The sequence below is a fragment of the Panthera onca genome, chromosome C1 (assembly GCF_046562875.1).
Source record: "Panthera onca isolate mPanOnc1 chromosome C1, mPanOnc1 haplotype 2, whole genome shotgun sequence".
Taxonomy (NCBI): Eukaryota; Metazoa; Chordata; class Mammalia; order Carnivora; family Felidae; genus Panthera; species Panthera onca.
In genome coordinates this window covers 91,917,892-91,939,296 of record NC_138346.1, presented here as the reverse complement: position 1 = coordinate 91,939,296, position 21,405 = coordinate 91,917,892, and the positions used below count along the sequence as shown (strand labels likewise).

The 21,405-nt window shown below is 35.7% G+C and overlaps 1 protein-coding gene across 5 annotated transcripts in view; it reads right to left on the bottom strand.

Moving 5' to 3' along the window:
* The window catches only part of LOC132673441 (small ribosomal subunit protein uS2-like), a 133,336-nt gene that overhangs the window by 64,434 nt on the left and 47,497 nt on the right, over nucleotides 1-21,405 (bottom strand). For 3 of the 5 annotated variants that reach the window (XR_013557327.1, XR_013557326.1, XM_078451336.1), the window contains exon 2: nucleotides 19,067-19,301. The exons of 1 other annotated variant lie outside the window; for it this stretch is intronic. The gene's annotated coding sequence lies outside the window, so the exon portion shown is untranslated. Of the gene's footprint in view, nucleotides 1-255; nucleotides 475-19,066; nucleotides 19,302-21,405 lie in introns of those variants that run through there. One more of the 5 variants, XM_078451337.1, reaches the window with a different exon arrangement.

Below are 21,405 nucleotides of genomic sequence, written 5' to 3'. Positions count from 1 at the left end.
TGGTTTTAACATTTGCTTTCAAATGTATAGTAACTCTTCAGTGAAGAAACCTAGCAGACACCACCTTAACCAAGTGATGAAGGTTTACATCCCTAGTCATAAGTCATGTTGCTCTCTTCTTCCCCGGATAACATGACCATGATATGAAGAAAGAACATATCACCTCTGTGGTATTCTCTCCACCCATAACCCCAGTCTAATCATGAGAAAACATCAGATAGACCCAAACTGATGGACATTCTACAAATACTTTACCAGTACTCTTCAAAACAGTCAAGATAACAAAGAACAAGGGAAGACCAAGAAACTGTCATTGATTGGAGAAGACCATGGCAACATGATGACTAAATGCAATGGGTAGTATCCTGGATCAAAGCCTAGAATGGAAAAAGGTCATTAGTGTAAACACTGGTATAATCAGGGTAAAGTCTATAATTTAGACAAGAGTGTACAATGTTAACTCTTAATTTCATTAAATGCGCCATAGTTATATAAGATATTAGTATTAGGGGAAGCTCGATGAACTATATTCAGGAATTCTGTGTTCTACCTATATAACTCTTCTATACATCTATAATCATTTTAAAATAAAAAGTTAAAAAACAAAATAAAACAAGGACCTAGCTTGTTTAAGATGCTCAATTATTACCTCAATAATATATCCTCAAGTTAGATATCACCACAGTCTTCTAAAGTGACACCTCCTGAATTGATTGACTTTCCCCTTTTCTAAAAACCCCCTCCCCAGCCTCAAATATCCCTTTGGCTATAATGGGAAGGCTCTAAGTAATCACAGCAAATATGATGTTTTCTACCATGTATCTCCTATCCTCTCTTCTGTCATAATTGATTGAACTAAGAATGGAACTTGACCCAAACAAAGCTGATGAGCCCCTTCCTCCCGGAATTTGAGATTCCAGGTACATCTGTCTGATCTCTTGAATGGAGAAAATCTACTTAAGAGTCCTTAGAAGTTATTTTCTAATATCTGGCCTGGGAAGCAGGGAAGCCATTTGTTACAGACTGTTCATGTTTCCCTAATATTCATACATTGAAATTCTAACCCCCAATGTGATCATACTAAGTGATGAGCCTTTGGGAGGTGATTAGGCCATGATGGTGGAGCTCTCATGAAGGGGATTAATCATCATATAAAAGTAGCCCAGATAACTCTCTTGCTTTCTTTCTGCCATGTGAGAATACAATGAGAAGTTAGCAGTCTGAAACTATAAAAGGGTTCTCATCAAAACCTGACCATGGTGGTGCACTGACCTTGGAATTCCAGCCTTTAGAATTGTGAAAAATAAATTTTTCTTGTTTATAAGCCACCAGGTCTGTATTTGTTGTAGCAGCCCAAACGGCCAGACTAAGACACCATTCTACAGCAAGACAGCAGAATGAACCAGATATGCTTGAGAAGCAGAACTGACAAATAGAAACTGAGAGGATTACCTGGGTCACTATGGAGTGGCACACTTAGCCCCCACTGGTTCCCAAAGCCTACCTGCTCATGTCCCCCTTAGATTCCATGAAATACCCAGTCACCCTATTTCTCTTTGGGCTTAAACTGGCTAGATTTGGATTCTGTTAATACAACTGGAAAAGTGCAATTCAATACAACTATTTCATATGAAATGGCAGGCATTTAGATTTATGTTTTCTGTTGTTTCCTTTATAATAGTCAAGGTCAGTAATTTTTTAGTCACAGTTCATGTAAACTATCTGATTAAATTACCCCTGTCCTTACACATTTACCACATCTTTTCAATTCTGGCCATTTGTTTATTCTGTGCTTGCTCAAGGAAATGCCTTCAATCTATCTCATCATGTCCAGATTCCACCCATACAGCCAGGTTTGGTTTAAATGCCCTCTTTTCCATGTAACCTTCCCTGCTACCCACCTAAAAGAAGATAAAATGTGTTTTATATACCATGTTTCCTTATCTTACAACTTTTATTTCATTCCATATTTGTGTAATTATTTATTTATTCTCATAATCTTCCTTCTCAGATATGAAGCTACTCAAGATCAGCTTCCCTGTTCTTGCACAAGCACCATTTCAGGGAGTATTTATACATAAATAAATATATAAATTAATAAAAACTATTTAAGAAAGATAGAAATACAAGACATTATTGACATTTATCTGTATTATTTTACTGTACTAAGTAAGAAACTTATTTCTAAGAAGTCTGCTTAGGATTCTCTCTCTCCCTCTCTTTCTGCCCCTTCCAAACTCGCTCTCTCTCTTTCTCAAAATAAATAAATAAACTTAAAAAAAAAGAAAGGGAAAAGGTAAGCCAAAGAGTGAGAGAAAAAACTGTAATAAACATAAAAGACTCAAACCCATTGGGGAACTTGGGTGGGTCAGTTGGTTAAGTGCCAACTCTTGATTTCGGCTCAGGTCATGATCTCAGGGGCGTAGGACTTGTGCTGAGTACAGAGCCTGCTTAAGATTCTCTCTCTATCCCTCTGCCTTTCCCCCACACCAATTAAAAAAATAATAATAATTTTTAAAAAGACTCAAACCCAGACATTGAAAAAAAACTTTTGCAAATCAAGTTGTTTTTTTTTAAATACAGATAAATGTCCTAACAGAAAATTGGGCAAAAGACTTGACCAGGTACTTCAGAGAAAGGGATATGCAGGGCCAATAAATAAATGTATGATAATATGTACATCATTAATCATCAAAGAAATGATATATACTAAAAGCACAAAAAGCCACCACTACATATCCACCAAAATGGCTAAAATTAAAAAGATGGAGAAAGCAGTTGAGGAAGTAAACAAGAATGCACTGCTACTAGGAGTACGTGATAGCAGTAAACTGATACAACCACTTTAGAAAATAATTTGATGGTACCAACTAAAGTCGTACACAGGCATGCAAGCTCTTTGACCTAGCAGCAATTCATGACTATGCCTGCATTCGTGTGTTCATCAAAGGACATGTACAAGACTATTCATAATCCCACTACTCATAAGAGCTAAAACCTGGAAACAAATATCTATCAACAGAAAATGGATAAAGTTATTGTGGCACATTCATACAAAGGTATATTATACAGCAATAAACAAATCATTGCTAAATCCAAAACATGGGTGAAGTGCATGAACACAATGCTGAGGGGATTTGGGTTTTGTTTTGTTTTGTTTTTAGAGCAGGCACAACAATTTTTCTCATTGTGGGATTCAACTTTATATAAAGTCCAATATCAGGCCAAATTAATCAATGGTGTTAGAAATCAGACTGCAGTTATCTTTTCAGGGAATAGTGACTAGGAGGGGAAAAGGGGAAGTTTCTGGGTTGCTGGTGTATTCTATTATTTTTTAATCTAGAGTTTATATATGTGTGTTCACCTTGTGAAAATCCATCAAATTGAAAACTTATCATTTGTGTGTACATTTCTGTAAGACTTCTGTATTTCTATAAAAGATTTTTAAAATAAAAGGTTTTCATACATTATTTGTAACAATAATATCCATTGCCTTAGGCGTCATGCCAATAGGCTGTGTATGTATAAATTACACATCCTTTTAGAAGCACAAAAAAACTATTAAAATCAATATTTTTATATTATACCTTTGAGAATTAAGAGGTAAAATTATACAGTGATTTATTCAGAGGTACAAGTAGAAACAATAATAAATGTTTATTGATTTTAAAATTATGGAGGCTTGAAAATTTAAATCAGAGCTTCAGTATGCAAAAGCAATTGATTTCTTCAATGACTTTGGTATTTGTGATTAGCTGGGAATTTGATTAAGCACAAGCATATGTCATCATCCTACAATGCGAAAGCATTCCCCCCCCCACCCCACTTTTTTTCCTTTGGTGTATGTTCTGGGAATATCCTTAACATTATAAATGTACCTAGAAATGTAGGTGATGCTTAAAATCCAGCTAAGTGGGTTACGGCTCCATTGAAACTATTAGAAAGAATCAGAATTAACTATTAAGAATATTTCTAGGCCAAGAGAGAAAATGTGCATTGTCTGTACTCTGGGGTATTCTTATACAAAGGAGATGTTTTGGTTTTTTGGGTTTTGTTATTGTTGTTGTTGTTTACATAGAATGAACTAAAAAAAAAAAAAAATCCATAGGACTTCAAGGCCTAGAACAAAACATTTTGTTAGGTCTTGTGTTCTAGAATTTTTACTCAGTAATCAAATTTAAATTTAAATAGACATTGGTCACAATCTTGAAGGGTAACAGAAGCCACAACAGGGCAAAGAGTGGCATGCAATGGGACACCTCCTAGGAGTGGCTGCTAGATATGGAAAGGAAAGGGGATGCCTTAGACTTGCTGTCTTAGTCCACTAGGGCTGCTATAACAAAGTACCATAGACTGGGTGGTTTATAAACAACAGTCATTTATTTCTTCTAGTTCTCAAGGTTGAGAAGTACAAGATCAAGGCAATAGCAGATCCAATGTCTAGTGAGAACCTGCTCCCTGGTTCACAGATAGCCCTCCCACAGGGCAGAAAGAGTGGGGGGGTTCTTTTGAGGGCTCCACCTTAGTGATCTAATCACCTCCCAAGAGCCCCACTTCAAACATCATCATGTCAGGGATTAGGTTTCCACATATGAATTTGGGGGAACATAAACATTCATTCTATAAGCACTTGCCATACTTTTTTTGAAACTCAAAGATGTAAGTGATGGTTCTGGCCAATTCCTTCGGACATGCTAAAAACCTTCAAAGCCACAACTAAAAGGCCCACCATTAAATGCCTTCAAAATGGGCATTAATGTTGTGAATAATCTTACTATTTCCCTCTCCTCCCCACAAACAGTCCAGGGCCTCCTCTGGCCCTGCACTTTAGAGGGCCCCATATAGTCATAGCACACACATGCTCACACACACATACACACACACACATAAATTCAGAGAATACACGTGAAGACTACAAATAGAAGTGTTACTACTGAAATGGAATTTTATCTGACTGTAGACCAGCCTTTAACCTTTGCAAAGTCCAGGGCAAGATTTAAAAAAAAAAGAAAATGGAGGCCCGTATAACATATGTCTAAATATGTAAATATTATAGATCAACCTAAAAACCATTACATAAAATGTTTTCTCTTCCTATTCTTATAAATATAACCTTCATAGCATATATTTTGGGCTCATGTGCCTGTAGCTGGGCTGGGGAGCTCTGTCTCCTGTGTCTTAGTCTGGGAGCCATGCTAGAGGAACAGTACTGTGCAGGGTATGCTCTTTCATGATACGGAAGCACAGAGAACCTGCCCAACCTAGCAAGCACATTTCAATGCTCTGCTTTCACCATATTTGCTAACTTCCCATAGGTTAAAGAAAGTTACATAGCCAAATACAAAGTCAAGGAGACAAGAAGCACATACTATCTAAAACAAAGGTGTGGCAAAAGAATAAATAGATTATCTTACTGGAACAAAGGTATCTTTGGGATTATAATTAAATATACCTCACTCAATCACACTGCTTTGACCTTGGACTTTGGCACAGGTTTTTTTAAATTAATTAATTGTTTTAATTTACATCCGAGTTATTTAGCATATAGTGAAATAATGATTTCAGGAGTAGAATCCAGTGATTCATCCCCTACATATAACACCCAGTGCTCATCCCAACAAGTGTCCTCCTTAATGCCCCTTGCCCATTTAGCCCATGCCCCCACCCAAAACCCCTCCAGCAATCCTCAGTTTGTTCTCTATATTTAAGAGTCTCCTTTGGTTTGTCTCCCTCCCTGTTTTTAAATTATGTTTGCTTCCATTCCCTATGTTCATCTGTTTTGTATCTTAAATTCCACATATGAGTGGTCATATATTTGTCTTTCTCTGACTAATTTTGCTTAGCATAATAATACACTCTAGTTCCATCCATGTTGTTGCAAATGGCAAGATTTTATTCGTTTTGAATGCCGAGTAATATCCCACTGTGTGTGTGTGTGTGTGTATGTGTGTGTGTGTGTGTGCGTGTGTGTGTGTGTGTGTGTGTGTGTGTGTGTGTGTGTTTATCTTCCACATCTTCTTTATCCATTCATCACTCAATGGACAACATTTGGGCTCTTTCCATTCTTTGGCTATTATTGATAGCACTGCTATAAACATTGGGGTGCATGGCACAGGCTTATTTTCATGGCTTGCTCTGGCTATTTTAAAATTTCCTTTTTGAGAAAAGGAGTAATTTTACAAAAACTGTATAATTAAAAGCCCATCACAAATTAATGTGTCACCTTTTGCAAAAATGATAAATAAGTACAAAAAAATGTTTTACTAGATTTAAAAAATGAATACAGTTCAGCTACTGAGTCTGTCATAAAATAATGTTACCTACGGAAATCCATCTACTGTCCGACTAAACACTAAAGGGCTTTCTTTTAAGCAAATCCACAAATAATAGTACAATAGCCAAGAATTTGTACAGTTGTAATTTAAGGTTGGAGGATAAAAAATGATTATAAATATTCAGGCAATTACATATTTTGAATTATTTTTTGTTTTCTTTCCCAAATATTACTAGAAAATTTATGAAAAACTAGATGTCATGCCATATTCAGCAGACAAATATCTTTCGGGAAAAAAAAATTTAATGATAACATTTTAGATTAATTACCAGGCAGGAATTTTTTATAATGGAATTCCTTGAATGAATGATGTTTTTCAAAAGATATATATTTTTTTTCAATTTAACCCATGTTTAATTCTGAGGATTTTTTAAAATGTTTTATTTATTTTTTGAGAGAGAGAGAGAGAAAAAAACAGTGTGAATGGGACAGGGGTAGAGAGACAGGAAGACAGAGAGAGATTGAACCCTAGCAGGCTCCACACTATCAGCACAGGGTCCAATGTGGGCCTTGAACTTATGAACCACGAGATCATGAACTGAGCCAAAATCAGGAGTCAGATGCTTAAATGACTAAGTCATCCAGGCACCCCCGGAGCAGGATTTTTTTTTTAATTGGCAAAAGGTAGTATCTGGCATCATGACATTTAGAATCCAATTGGTCAGTTAAAATATAGTTGAAAAACAGGCATAAAACTAACTGATACCAAATTCCTTTTGAGAAGCGGTGAAATAAAATAGATTTTATTATTAGTTCAAATATCTTCTTCTACATTGGGGAGGACTAAAAAGAATGACCATCTTAGACATAAAATGACTCTTAATTTTTAACTTTCAATGGGCAGTTCTATCAACTGAGGCTAAGTCAGGAAACCAGAGTGAGTGTAAGTATTACAAGAAATGATGTAATATGGGAATTACAGTTTATCTAAATGTAGATGGAGCTAGGAAAGTGGAGGTCTTGGAAGTAGGAGTTGAAAGATCAGAGAAATAGTTATTAATGACTTTCATCTGAAGCCCTGGCACAGAGACAAGTTGGATCTTGCAGGAAAATACAAGGACTGTGAATCTCACTGCCAGAGAGGCCTGACCTGGCAAAGGAAGAGTTTGTGGAGAGTTCTATGTAAGCTTCTGTGGGCCTATAGCCAAGGTTTTGTGGGTTGAGGCAGCTGTTGGTCAGCATGGCCAGCAACCAAGAAGATGAGCTGAAGCAGAAAGAGAGAACAGGCCGCCCACCAGGTACCTCTGCTACACATCATGTCTGACCATCATAGCTTTCACAGAGTTATGTCCTCGGCTCTCATCTTCTTTCCAAATGTAATAAAAGTTCATCTAACTGGCTAACTCTGTCCCACAACTGTACAGAGAAGAGGATTCTGAGAAATGTAGTTCCCAACCTTAGACAGGAGTTTAGGTGCTAAGTCAACAATACACAACCCAGCACAGGCTGAGGGACTCTCACAAGGAGAGTATTTTCAGATGTCACCAAGAACAATAATGGAAAAGATATGAACCCCCAGAAGTAGAGTTAATAGAAAATACAGCAAACTGGAAATCTACTCAAAGGAACAAAAGCTAGCATGTAAACTTAGAACAGTCCTCATTCCAGAGCAGGGAGATCTTGTTCAATAGGATTTCAGAATTTCTATACACTAGTAACTGCTCTGTGCCTCCCCTTGTTCTCCTTTCCAAATAGAAGAGGTTACTCTCGTTGTCCTGTCCCTATTCTTCCACCCAGTTAGTGTTCAATTTGTCTCATGTATTTCTTTTAATAGTTTTCACATATCAGCAAACTATAGCCTGAGGTCTGAATCCAGTTGTTGCTCATGTTTCTAAGTAAAGTTTTATTGGAACACAGCCACATCTAACCCATTTGTTTGCATATTGTCTATGGCTATTTTTGCATTACAAAGGCAGAGTTGAATAGTTGTGACAGAGACTGTATGACTCACAAAGCCTAAAATATTTACTAAATCTGGATCTTAAGAGAAGTTTTGCCAACTCATGAATAAGATCTATACATTATAATAAGTGGCTAGGTCTCTCAAGTCTCTCTCTTTATTAATTCCAGTTATAAGACTTCATAGTAGTATATAATGACCCTTCCCATTTCTCTTTACCACTTCATAGAATAGCATCTCATTGAGTGGATGTAATGTAGCATTCAACCAGTCCCCTAATAACAGCTATTTGGGGTTTTTCCAGTTTTTTACTATAATGAATTGCCTTGTGCAAATGTCTTCTTGTTTCCCACCTTATTCCCCTGTGGTTTATTAAAACTAGGTTCCTAAAATTAAAGATTTTCTGCCAACTAATGGACATTGCCAACTTGTCCTCCACTTGAAATCGTACAGATCTGGGTTTCCACCAGCCATGTTTGTGAGCACCTCATCCACCCAGGACATGATGCTGTCAAAATTTTATATTTTGGCCAATCTCATAAATGGGAAATGGGATTTCAAGATAGCTTTAAATCACATTTCTTTTACTGTCAATGATTTGAGCATCTTTGCAAATAAGGGTTATTTATATTTCTTTTTCTATTATCTGTCCACTTAAACCTCTTGTCCATTTCTCTATAGGACTTATAGAATGTTTTTCTTCTCTACATTTATAAGCTCTTTATATACTGAATATTATTAACCTTTGCCTCTAATATAAATTGTAGATATTTTTCCCATTTTCCCATTTGTTCTTTGCTCATGGTATGTATTCTTTGTTGTTTTTTTTTTTTTTTCATGCATGGAAAAGTTTGTTGTTGTTGTTGTTGTTGTTGTTGTTTTTGCTGTCAAATTATCAATATTTTCTCTTAATGCTTTTATATCTTGAGTTATAGTTTGGAAAGTTTCTCTTCTTCCTAAGCTACAGACCATGTTTTGCTTTAGTACTTCAGCACTTTAATTTAACTCTCTGATACATTTGGAATTTATTCTGGCGTGTAGGATGGAAACTGGGACTGATTTTCTCTTTTCTTCTATTATTATCCATTTATGCCAATACCAGTTATTTAAATGAGTTCACCTTTTCCCTACTGATGTGAGATTATTTTAAACTACATTTCCATATGTATTTGGTTCTATTTTTTCCTTCTACTCATGCTATAATGCTATATACTATTTTAATTATAGAGGTTTTGTAATATGATTTAATGTATCTTAGGATTAGATTCCCCTTATTGCTCTTTTCCTTTTTTTTAAGATTTTCATGTCTATTTTCACTTTTTTCTTTCCAGATCAACTTTATAGACAACTTTTCTAGTATCAGGAAAGAAAAATAATAATGGCACTTTTATTGAGATTGTATTACATGTATTAACTTAAAAACAACTTACATCTTTTTTTTTCTTAATGTTTACTTTTGAGAGAGAGAGAGACAAAGTACAAGCAAGAAAGGGGTAGAGAGAGACAGAGACACAGACTCTGAAGCAGGATCCAGGCTCCAAGCTGTCAGCACAGAAACTGATGTGGGGCTCGAACTCACAAACCATGAGATCATGACGAGAGCCGAAGTCAGACACTTAACTGACGGAGCCACCCAGGCTGCCCATGACATCTTTTTAAAAATATTTTTTAATGTTTATTTATTTTTGAGAGACAGAGAGAGACAGAGCGCAAGCAGGGGAGGGGCAGAGAGTGAGGGAGACCCAGAATCTGAAGCAGGCTCCAGGCTCTCAGCTGTCAGCAGACACCCCACTGTAGGGATCAAACCACGAAAGTTGAAATCGTGACCTGAGCCTAAGTCGGTTGCTTTATCAACTAAGCCACCCAGATGTCCCCTAAAAATAACTGACATCTTTAGGATGTTAAGCTGTCCTGTCCAAAAATGTATATCTTTTTGATTTGTTCAACTGTACTTCTAAATCTTTCAGCAGTGATTTATCATTTTCCTTACAGAGGTTTTGGCAATTTCTTATTGAGCTTATGCCTAGATGTATCTGTGTGTCTGTGTTTAATCATGCATTGGTTCTTCTATTGTATTATAACTTCAAATAGTTTTTGATTATATATACACATTTAAATTTATGTATGAAGTTTACTCAACTTTTGTCTGTCAATCTGAACAAAATTACACTATTGCTTGTAGTAGTTTTTACATAGGTTCTTCGGGTTTTTAGTCATATAATCACACCATCTGAAAATAGAGATACTTTAATGCTTGAACTTATAGCTTAAAAGTCAACTTTAATTATTATTAAATTAATCAGATTACCAAGGGATAAAGAAATCTGTTTTTTTACTTTTCAAAAAACTCTAAGAATCTGAATTGATGAAAAATTGGCTTTATTTTTCTTTTTTTGTTCTTACTAATTCAATAAGTCAAATGTTAATTGAGTTGCAATTTACCCAAAAATTTTAGAGTGAAATCTTTAAAGATACTTTAAGGCTCTCACGTATATTTTTAAAAGACATGACCTTGAGTTTACAGGTATTATTTATTGCTTAATTAGATAAGTAATACAAAAAAAGAACAGGATAAGCCCTAGGAAAATGGTTACTTTGAATTCTGTAGTTGGTAATCCTTTCTTAGGTCTCTGTGTTCTTCAAGGACCTTGGTTATCTAACTGAACCATTATACTCTAACACCAAAAAAGGGGCCACCTAATTCGGACATCACCCTTATTCCTGTCCTTTCTGGTTCCCATCTGACATAGCAGAAGCTGAACTGGTATTAAAATAAGAATTTTACCCAACCACTATAACCAAAACCTATTTCATCTACCATGTAAATATAGTTTTGGAAAGGAAACAAAAAAACAAAAAAACAACAACCCAAACAAACAAAAAACGTAGTGAGAATAAAGCACTGATGATTAAATAATGACCTTTAAAACCTTCAACAAAAATTATATTTTCTTTAGAGAGCAATCTTTTAACCAGCCATAAGGCATCCCAGAGTTGTAGGTTTGGAACACCATCTAGATCCCTTCAACTCTCTCCCATCCTTTCCCCATTCAGGCTCGAATTTTCTAAATAACAGTGAATCACTGACAACAAAAATACTTGGGGCACCTGGGTGGCTCAGTTGGTTGAGCATCCGACTTCGGCTCAGGTCATGACCTCACAGTTTGTGAGTTCAAGCCCCGTGTCAGGCTCTGTGCTGACAGCTCAGAGCCTGGAGCCTGCTTCTGATTCTGTGTCTCCCTTCTCTCTCTGCCCCTCCCCCACTCACACTCTGTCTCTCTCTCCTTTGAAAATAAATAAACATTAAAAAAATTTTTTAAAAATACCTGACAGATTTATGATTCTATTTATATATAAATTTATATTTAATCTATTTTATATATTTGTATATAATATAAACATATTGATACAATCTATATATTATTCATACAATTTACATACAAATTATAATTTATGTAACATATAAGCTATAGATATATTACATAAATTATATATTACATAAATAAATTATATAAATGTAGTGACTCAATCTTAAAATCTGGTCTATGTATCTTATATTATTTATATTAAAATAAAACTCATATAATATTTAATATATATATAATTGAAAAAATTATATTTAGCTTATTACATAAAATGTATTCATATATATGACATATCTCTTTTTTTGTGAATTCTGCCTGTCTCTTTAGTACCATTTGAAAATTTGAAAAGGAGAGCCTTTCAATTCCAGTGGGATCAAGCTAGAATGTATGCAAAAATTAGTACAAAATCATCTCCATGATTGTTGATATGAAATAGATGTTAAGTATCTATCTATTGAATTAACATACTATTGATAAGTTTATGTCAATACTAGCACATTTGTCAATGAAGGATACTATATTTTGTTAAGTATCCAGAGATTTACTGAGAAGATTTTATGACTAGAATCAAACTCTATAATAAACTTTGTACATTCATTTTCTTTGATATGCACAACTAATTACAAGTAAAGATTTTCTTCAAGTAGAGAAAAATGTTGCTACAGTTAATGTCAGATAAATTATTGTCTATGTTCTCTTCTAGGTTTTTTATGGTCAGGTCTCATATGTTGGTCTTTAATCTATTTTGAGTTCATTTTTGTGTACAGTGTGAGAAAGTGGTCCAGTTTTCCCCACACCATTTGTTGAAGGGACTTTGTCTTATTGCATATTCTTGTCTCCTTTATCAAAGATTAATTGACCACACAATCATGGGTTATTTCTGTGCTCTCCATTTTGTTCCATTGAACTATGTGTCTATTTTTATGTCAGTACCATAGTGTTTTAATTACTACAGATCTGTAGTAGATCTTAAAATCTGGGATTGTGATACCTATAGTTTTGGTCTTCTTTTTCAAGATTGCTTTGGCAATTTGGGTCTTTTGTGATTCCGTAGAAATTTTAAGATTATTTTTTCTACTTCTGTGAAAAGTACTTTGATATTTTAATAGGGATTGCATTAAATCTGTAGATTGCTTGGGGTAATATTGAGATTTTAACAAGATTTGTTCTTCCAATCCATGAGCATCAAATATCTTTCCATTTCTTAGAGACATCTTCAATTTCTTTCATCAAATTTTACAGTTTTCAGAGTACAGGTCTTTCACTTCTTAAGTTTATTCCTAGGTATCTTATTATTTTTAGTGCAATTATAAATGGGATTGTTTTCATTTCTCTTTCTGCTGCCTCATCATTGGTGTATAAAAATGCAACACATTTCTATACATTGATTTTGTGTCCTGTGACTTTACTGAATTCATTTATCAGTTCTGGCAGTTTTTTGGTAGAGTCTTTTGGGTTTTCATACATAGTATCATGTCATCTGCAAATAGTGAAAGTTTTACTCCTTCCTTACCAATTTGGATGCGTTTTATTCATATTTCTTGTCTGATTGCTGTGGCTAGGACTTTCAAGACTATGTTGAATAAAAATGGTGATGGGGTGCCTGGGTGGCTCAGTTGGTTAAGTAAGCAACTCTTGATTTTGGCTCAAGTCATGATCTCACTTTGTGAGTTTGAGCCCCACATCAGGTTCCATGCTGACAGTGTGGAGTTTTCTTGGGATTCTCTCTCTCTCCCTCTCTCTGTGTACCTCCCCCACTTGCATGCTATCTCTCTCAAAATAAATAAACTTTTTTAAAAAAATGGTGAGAGTGGACATCCTCATCTTGTTCCTGACCAAAGGGAAAAGCTCTCAGCTTTTTACCATTGAGTATGATATTAGTTGTGGGGTTTTCATATATGACCTTTATTATGTTGAGGTATGTTTCTTCTAACCCTACTTTACTGAGTGTTTTTATCATGAATGGATGCAGAACTTTGTCAATGCTTTTCCTACATCTATTGAAATGATCATATGGTTTTTATCCTTTCTCTTGTTAATGCGATGTATCATGTTGATTGAGTTGCAAATACTGGACAACCTTGCATCCTGGCAATAAATCCCATTTGATTGTGGTGAATGATTTTTTTAATGTATTGTTGAATTCAGTTTGCCAATATTTGTTGAGGATTTCTGCATCTATGTTCATCAGAGATATTGGCCTATAATTCTCTTTTTTTGTGGTGTCTTTATCTGGGTTTGATAATAGGGTAATGCTGGCCTTGTGGAATGCATTTGGAATGTATTCTATTTTTTTGGAATAGTTTGAGAAGAAAAGGTATTAACTGTTCTTTAAATGTTTGGTAAAATTGGCCTGTGAAGCCATCTGGTCCTGGACTTTTATTTGTTACTGATTCAGTTTCATTGCTGATAATTGGTCTGTTAAAATTTCCTATTTCTTCCTGATTCATTTTTGTGAAGTTATATGTTTCTAGGAATTTATTCATTTCTTCTAGGTTGTCAAATTTGTTGGCATATAATTTTTCATAATATTTTTTATAATTTTTTTGTATTTCTGCAGTGCCAGTTATTTTTTATCTTTCATTTCTGATTTTATTTTAGTCCTCTCTTTTGTTTGTTTGTTTCTTTTTTTTTTTTTTTTTTAATGAGTCTGGCTAAAGGTTTCTCAATTTTGTTGATCTATTCAAAGAGCCAGCTCCGGCTCTCATTGATCTGTTCTATTGTTTTTGTTTTTTTGTTTTGTTTTGTTTTTTTAGTTGCTATTTATTTCTGCTCTAGTCTTTATTATTTCCTTCCTTTTACTGATTTGGGGTTTTGTCTGTTCTTCTTTTTCTAGCTCCTTTAGGTGTAAGGTTGAGCTGTTTATTTGAGATTTTTCTTGCTTCTTGAGGTAGATCTCTATTGCCGTAAACTTCCCTCTTAAAACACCTTTTGCTGTGTCTCAAAGGTTTTGGACTATTATGTTTTCATTTTCATTTGTTTCCATGTGTTTTTTTAATTCCTCTTTAAATTTTTGTTGACCCATTCATTATTTATTAGCATATTATTTAACCTCTATGTATTTGTGTTCTTTCCAGATTTTTTCTTGTGGTTGATTTCTAGTTTCATAGCATTGTGTTTGGAAAAGATGCATCATATGACTTCAATCTTTTTGAATTTGTTGACTTGTTTTGTGGCCTAATATGTGACCTATTCTGGAGAATGTCCCATGGTCAATTAAAAAGATTGTGTACTCTGCTGCTTTAAGATGAAATGTTCTCACTATTCCTATGAGATCCATCTGGTCCAATGTGTCATTCAAAGTCACTGTTTCCTTGTTTTCTGTTTGGATAATCTATCCATTGATGTAAGTGATGAGCTAAAGTCCCCTACTATTATTGAATTATTATCAATTACTTCCTTTATGTTTGTCATTAGGTACTTTCTATATTTAGGTGCTCTCATGTTAGGTACATAAATTCACAATTGTTACATCTTCTTGTTGTATTGTGCCCTTTATGATTATATAGTTTCCTTCTCTGTCTCTTGTTACAATCTCTGTTTTCCAGTCTATTTTGCCAGATAAAAGTATTGTTATCCTGGCTTTTTTTTTTTTTTCACTCCCATTTGCATGATAAGTGTTTTTCCATCCCTTCACTTTCAGTCTATGTCTTTAAGTCTGAAATGAGTCTCTTGTAGGCAGCATATATATGGGTCTTGCTTTTTATCCCTTCTGTCACCCTTGACTGGAGCATTTAATCCATTTACATTCAAACTAATTATTGATAGGTATATATTTGTTGTCATTTTGTTACTTCTTTTGTGGTTGTTTTTGTAGATCTCTGTTCCTTTCTTCTCTTGCTTTCTTCTCTCGTGGTTTGTTGGCTCTCTAGAGATATACTTGGATTCCTTTCTCTATTTTTTGCCTATCTACTACCGGTTTTTGATTTGTGGTTACCATTAGGTTTATACATAATATACGCATATAGCAGTCTATATTAAATTAATGGTCTCTTGAGTTTGAACCTATCGTTTATTCTTCTCCCTGCTCCACATGTTTTGGGTATATGGTGTCATACTTTATGTCCTTTTGTTTTGTGAAAACCTTGACTAATTTTTATAAATATGCTTAATTTTACTGCTTTTGTTGCTCCTACATTTCTTACTCCTACTTATGGTCTTTCCTTTCCACTCAAAAAGTCCCCTTCAACACTTATTTCAGGACTGGTTTGTGGCCTCATGGCCACATTAAATTCCTTTAATTTTTGTTTGTCTGAGAAACAGACAAAAACCAGACAGTTTAGTTGCAGTTTTTTTTTTTTTTCTTTTAGCACTTTGAATATGCCACTCCCTTCTGGCCTACTGGCCTATAAAGTTTCTGCTGAAGAATCCACTGATAGCCTTATGAGGTTTCCCTCATATGCAACTGTCATCTTTTCTCTTTATGCTTTAAAATTATCTCTTCATCACTACTCTTTGTCATTTTAATTACTAGGTGCCTTGGTGTGAATCTATTTGGGTTGAATTTGCTGGGGGCTCTCTGTACTTCCTGGAACTGGATATCTGTTTCCTTCTCCAGACTAGTAAAGTTTTAAACTATTATTTCTTCAGATAAATTTTTGCCCCCTTTTCTTTCTCTTCTTCTTTTGGGATACCTATAATGCAGACTTATACTTATACTTATACTTAATGCAGACTTATACTTATAGGTATCAGACTTGATGGAGTCACTGAATTCCCTAAGTCTATTCTCATTTTCCATACTTTTTTCTCCCACCTGTTCAGCTTGATTACTTTCAATTACTCTATCTTTCAAGTCGCTAAATCATTCTGCTTCCTCTAACCTGCTATTTATTCCATGTACTGTATTTTTAAATCAATTTATTGTGTTCATCATCTCTGGTTGGTTCTTTTTAAATCTCTTTGTTAAGGGTCTCACTGATGTCTTCCACTCTTTTCCCAAGTCCAATGAGTATCTTTATTATTGTTATTTTAAATCTGTATCAGGCATATTACTTGTATATATTTTGCTTAGGTATCTTGCTGTGGTTTGTCTTGTTCTTAGATTTGGGACATATCCTTCTGACTGATCATTTTGCCTAATTCTCTGTATCTGTTTCTGTATGTTAGGAAAGTCTCTCACTACGTCTCCTGCTCTTCAAAGTAATGCCCTTATGAAGAAGAGGTCTTGTAGTGTCCTACAGTGCAATGTTCCCTGTTCACCAGAACCTGGTGCTACAGGGGTATCTCTTATATGTGTTCCATGCACCCTACTGTTGTGGATGAGCTAAATTTGAGTTAGGCTCCACATCTGGATTGAGGTCAAATGTCATAGTTTTAATAACTCTTAATCTTAAATCAATTCTGAATTATAGGTTGAAGGGGACCGACCACATGTTGGAAGCACTTTCAGTCACAAGGAAATATTTCTTAGGTTTCCTCTCTGACCATTCCTTAACTTTTAATAAATATGTGCAGTTTAGCACTGGCAGGGCATAATATGTAAATATAAGGTGGCTAATAAGCTCAGCTCTTTGAATTCAGAGATCCTCACTATACTTTCCTTGTACCATCCAAAGCCTAATAAAGATCAGAGAAAAATGTGCTGTTTAATACTCATGGACAATTGATCTATTTAGATCAGTGAGTCTTATAAAATAATAAATACACTAAAATTATGGCTGGGGACTCTGAATTTAACCTAGAAACAGAGATTCAGGGGTTTTTAAATAAAGTTTCCTGAAGCCAGGAATCATATAATCCTCATGATATCATCTTTCTCATCTTTTTGTTTAGAATATACTGAAAATCAGGAGAGACCTTCCCCAATGCTATATATCCAGGAAGGAAGTCTTGTTTCAGGCATTTTCTCCCGACCCTGAATAAGCACAGATCTCTAGTTCTGTTCTCCCACCTTCTCAGGTGCCTGTAATTTTTGCAAGTTAACTCCATAATCCTGGTCACTGATAAGTTTTAAGAAGTAACCCCTTCAGAGACACTTGGATTATCAATGTTCTGTTAATAACCCAAATAGAGGATTTGAATGGTGGAGTTTAAGCACTAAATAAACTAGTGTCTATAGTGTGGGGTATTTACATGCACAGGTAAGAAAGTCAGCTTAATGTTCTGTCTCCAAACCCTATAACAGCTCGCTGAGGTAGATACAATTGTCCTCATTTTAAAGATGAGAACACTGAGAATTACTGTGGCATTTCTCAGGGCATGGTCCTAAACTGGTAGTGTTAGCATCACCTGGGCTAATTCTTAGGTCTAATCTAGACCTATTAAATCAGAGACTCTGGAGAGAAGATCAGAACTCTCGAGTTGTAACAAGAATGCTAAAGTTTGAGAACCATTGCATTAGAAAATTTAAACGGTCTGGTTTGCCCAACATCACTTACAAATGGGAAAGACAGAGCTGGGAATTGAATCCAGACACCCATGGCAATCTCTCACTATTGTACCCTACTTCTTCATGTTGGGGAGTCAGCCTCAAAAGGCCAGCCCTACGAGGTGCCTGAGTGGCTCAGTTGATTAAGTGTCCAACTTTGGCTCAGGTCATGATCTCACTATTCATGGGTTCTAGCCTCACATCAGACTCTGTGCTGTCAGCACAGAGCCTGGAGCCTACTTCAGCTTCTGTGTCTCCTTCTCTCTCTGCCTGACCACCCCCCCGCAAAATAAATAAACATTAAAATTTTTTTATGTTTATTTTTGAGAGAGAGAGAGAGAGAGAGAGAGAGCATGAGCAGAGGAAGGGCAGAAAGAGAGGGAGTCACAGAATCCAAAGCAGGCTCCAGGCTCCAAGCTGTCAGCACAGAGCCTGACACAGGGCTTGAACCCACGAACTGTAAGATCATGACCTAAGCTGAAGTCGGATGCTTAACTGACTGAGCCCCTCAGGCGCCCCTGCAAAAAATTTTTAAATAAAAGGCCAGCCCTATACTACAGTTGAAATTCAGGAAGGGAAAAGATGAATGCAGCTCCCAGAAAAGCCTCACAATTCCAGAATTTTAAAGATTCTTAAGAATAAGTTTACATGTAAACCAAAAGAAGTAAATAAGACCAAAGAAGTAGATATATAATTTTCCTAATTAAAAGAAAACACATAATGGTTTTTACTCTGAAAGTAGAGATCAGGAGGGACTTACTAAGTAGAGCTCTATATTCATTTTATTCAGTGCTTTCTTCAGAATGTCTCTTTATTGGGTCTTAAAAAATAACTTTTTTAAAAAATCTGATCTGATATTGACAAGGAGTAGATGCTTAATAGGTACAGTAGCTCATAGAGTTCATGGTTTGAATACATGTAATTTGTTTCCTAATTAGCCATTTTTTCTTCCTTGACTTGAGCAAACCTATAAAATATTCTAAGAAGAGTACAAAAATTAAAGAAAACTCTGAACTGACTTTGTTGGAAGAAGGATAGAATGACCCAGGTTTTGGCATCAGAATAACATGGACTTGACACAACTTCCAAGAACTTACCAAACAATTAATTTAGGTTCCTTATTCCTCAGCTCACCATCTAAAACAGAATTAACGGGGCGCCTGGGTGGCTCAGTTGGTTGGGCGTCTGACTTCAGCTCAGGTCATGATCTCGCGGTCCATGAGTTCGAGCCCCGCGTCGGGCTCTGTGCTGACAGTTCAGAGCCTGGAGCTTGTTTCAGGTTCTGTGTCTCCCTCTCTCTCTGACCTTCCCCCATTCATGCTCTGTCTCTCTCTGTCTCAAAAATGAATAAACGTTAAAAAAATTTTTTTAATAAAAAGATATAAAACAGAATTAAGAACCGTACATACTTCATTCTGTGGTTGCAAGGACTTTATAAGATAACTCAATGAAGCACTTAACACAGTTCCTGCACATAATAAAAGCTCAATAAATGCTTATCATTATTAGCATTATTACTATTATTATCCATGTGAGATACTACAACTGAGTTCCTGTTCTGTCATTTGTTTATTTATATTTGTTTATTCAGAATGCTGTTTCCCTCACAATGTTTTATAGAACAGTTTTAATATTCAATAGTGATTTTTTCTGCATTTTGTCTTCCCACTACACAAACCCATATACTCATATATCCACTCATCCTTATGACTTAGGTTTTTATGCTCACAGTCCAGTGTACAGGCCTCTTTGCCAAAGCTGATTATAGGAATGAAGATTACTATGGAAGACTCTTTCTCTGAAAGTATCCTTGCCACCAATCACTGGAATTCTGCCATTTTTAGTCATTCATTCTGTGGTGTTAAGGTCAACTCTTCCCTCTCCATCCTCTCCCTTTCAAACAAAAATGCTACTGAAAATGGGAACTTATAAAACCATTGGCATTAATAAATGATCAAACTGAATGAGAGAAGTGTGGATCTTGGGTGTGTTGGATTCTCCTGGGATAGGGAGTGAAAAGATTAAAAGTTCTCCAATGGATGACTCTAGGCATCAAAAGCAAACCTGCGAATTAGACATTATTCTGCAAAAGCTGGAGGCCTTTGTCTTTGAAACTAATACAAAGTTTCAGAAGTATCTTTCTATGTACACAGTTTCATTTGAGAAGGCTAGCTCCATGATCCATATAGGATTAAGGTAAAAATATTAAGTACAAATATTGCCAAACATACACACAGAAGTGTTATACCGGTAATCCATAACTAGCTTACATAAACAAAATAAATTAAGTAGAAAGGTAGATTTATAGATAATTTCACATATATGTCCTTCCCTGAAATTTTCAATCAGAACCAAACACAAAAAGCTATGAAAATTAAACTTAAGAAACCCAATTCCAACATTTCCATTTACATATATTAACTCAACAACTTTGGTCTATCATCATAATGGTACACTATTTAGGTAAAAAGTCAATACCAACAACAAGATGAACAAGGGTGATGGTCAATCTCATTAGAGTCTCTTGACAGTAAAGAGTCTGGGTCCTCATTAAATTAACTGACTTGAGATCCCATAGTTGCAAAATTAGCATCTCCACCCTCCCAAAGCCATCACTATGTAGCATGGCCAATTACACTCAACAAGCATCAGCATGTTTGGGCTTTAAATGCTAGAGTCAGTTGCTGGGGATATGTTGGGCATGATTCCAATGCCTTTCTTAGTATGAAAATAAACATATATTCAAATGAGGGTAAACAATGACCTAATGGGAAATGTTCAGTCAAGCGTCTGAGAGCCAGTTCAGACTGGCACCTTTATCCCTTGTAGTTTCATCTGCCCCTCCCAGTCAGTGGAATAACTAGGCACCAGTACAGGGTTGAGGTGGGGAGGGGAGTGGTGGTCCTTGAAGTAGTCCAGGTGTTTTGCCTAAACACTGATTATGACAACATATCCAAGAGTGGCAGGCATCCCATCTGCAAAAGCCTGATAGCTCTATCAGCCCCTGCTCATTCAAGCAACTCTGGAGGCCCCCTTTTCATCCTCAGCTTGAGGCTGATCTCAGTGGGCTGAAGGAGTATGAGAAACAGAGATAAGTGCTAGCTACAATTATAGAGATATGTTTGTGCTCCTGTAATTAGGGTTGTGTCAGCGCTTCCATTAACCTTTGCGTTGCCAGCATTTTCCCAGTTGGCATTCCAAGTGAGTAACAGCATTTAAATTAGGAAGGATCCTAAGCTGCTGAGTTACAGGCCCATGAAAAGGGTGAAAATGGACAGCAGTAGATAGGGACAGCCTCTCCTGAGCTGCTAAACAAGTAGAGCAGGGAATGGGAAGGTTTACGAGTGGCTCCCATACCACTGTTCTTGTGTTCTCTGATGTTCAAATGATTTCTGGTGTTGAGGTATACTTCTAACTGTGTCATATGACAGAATCT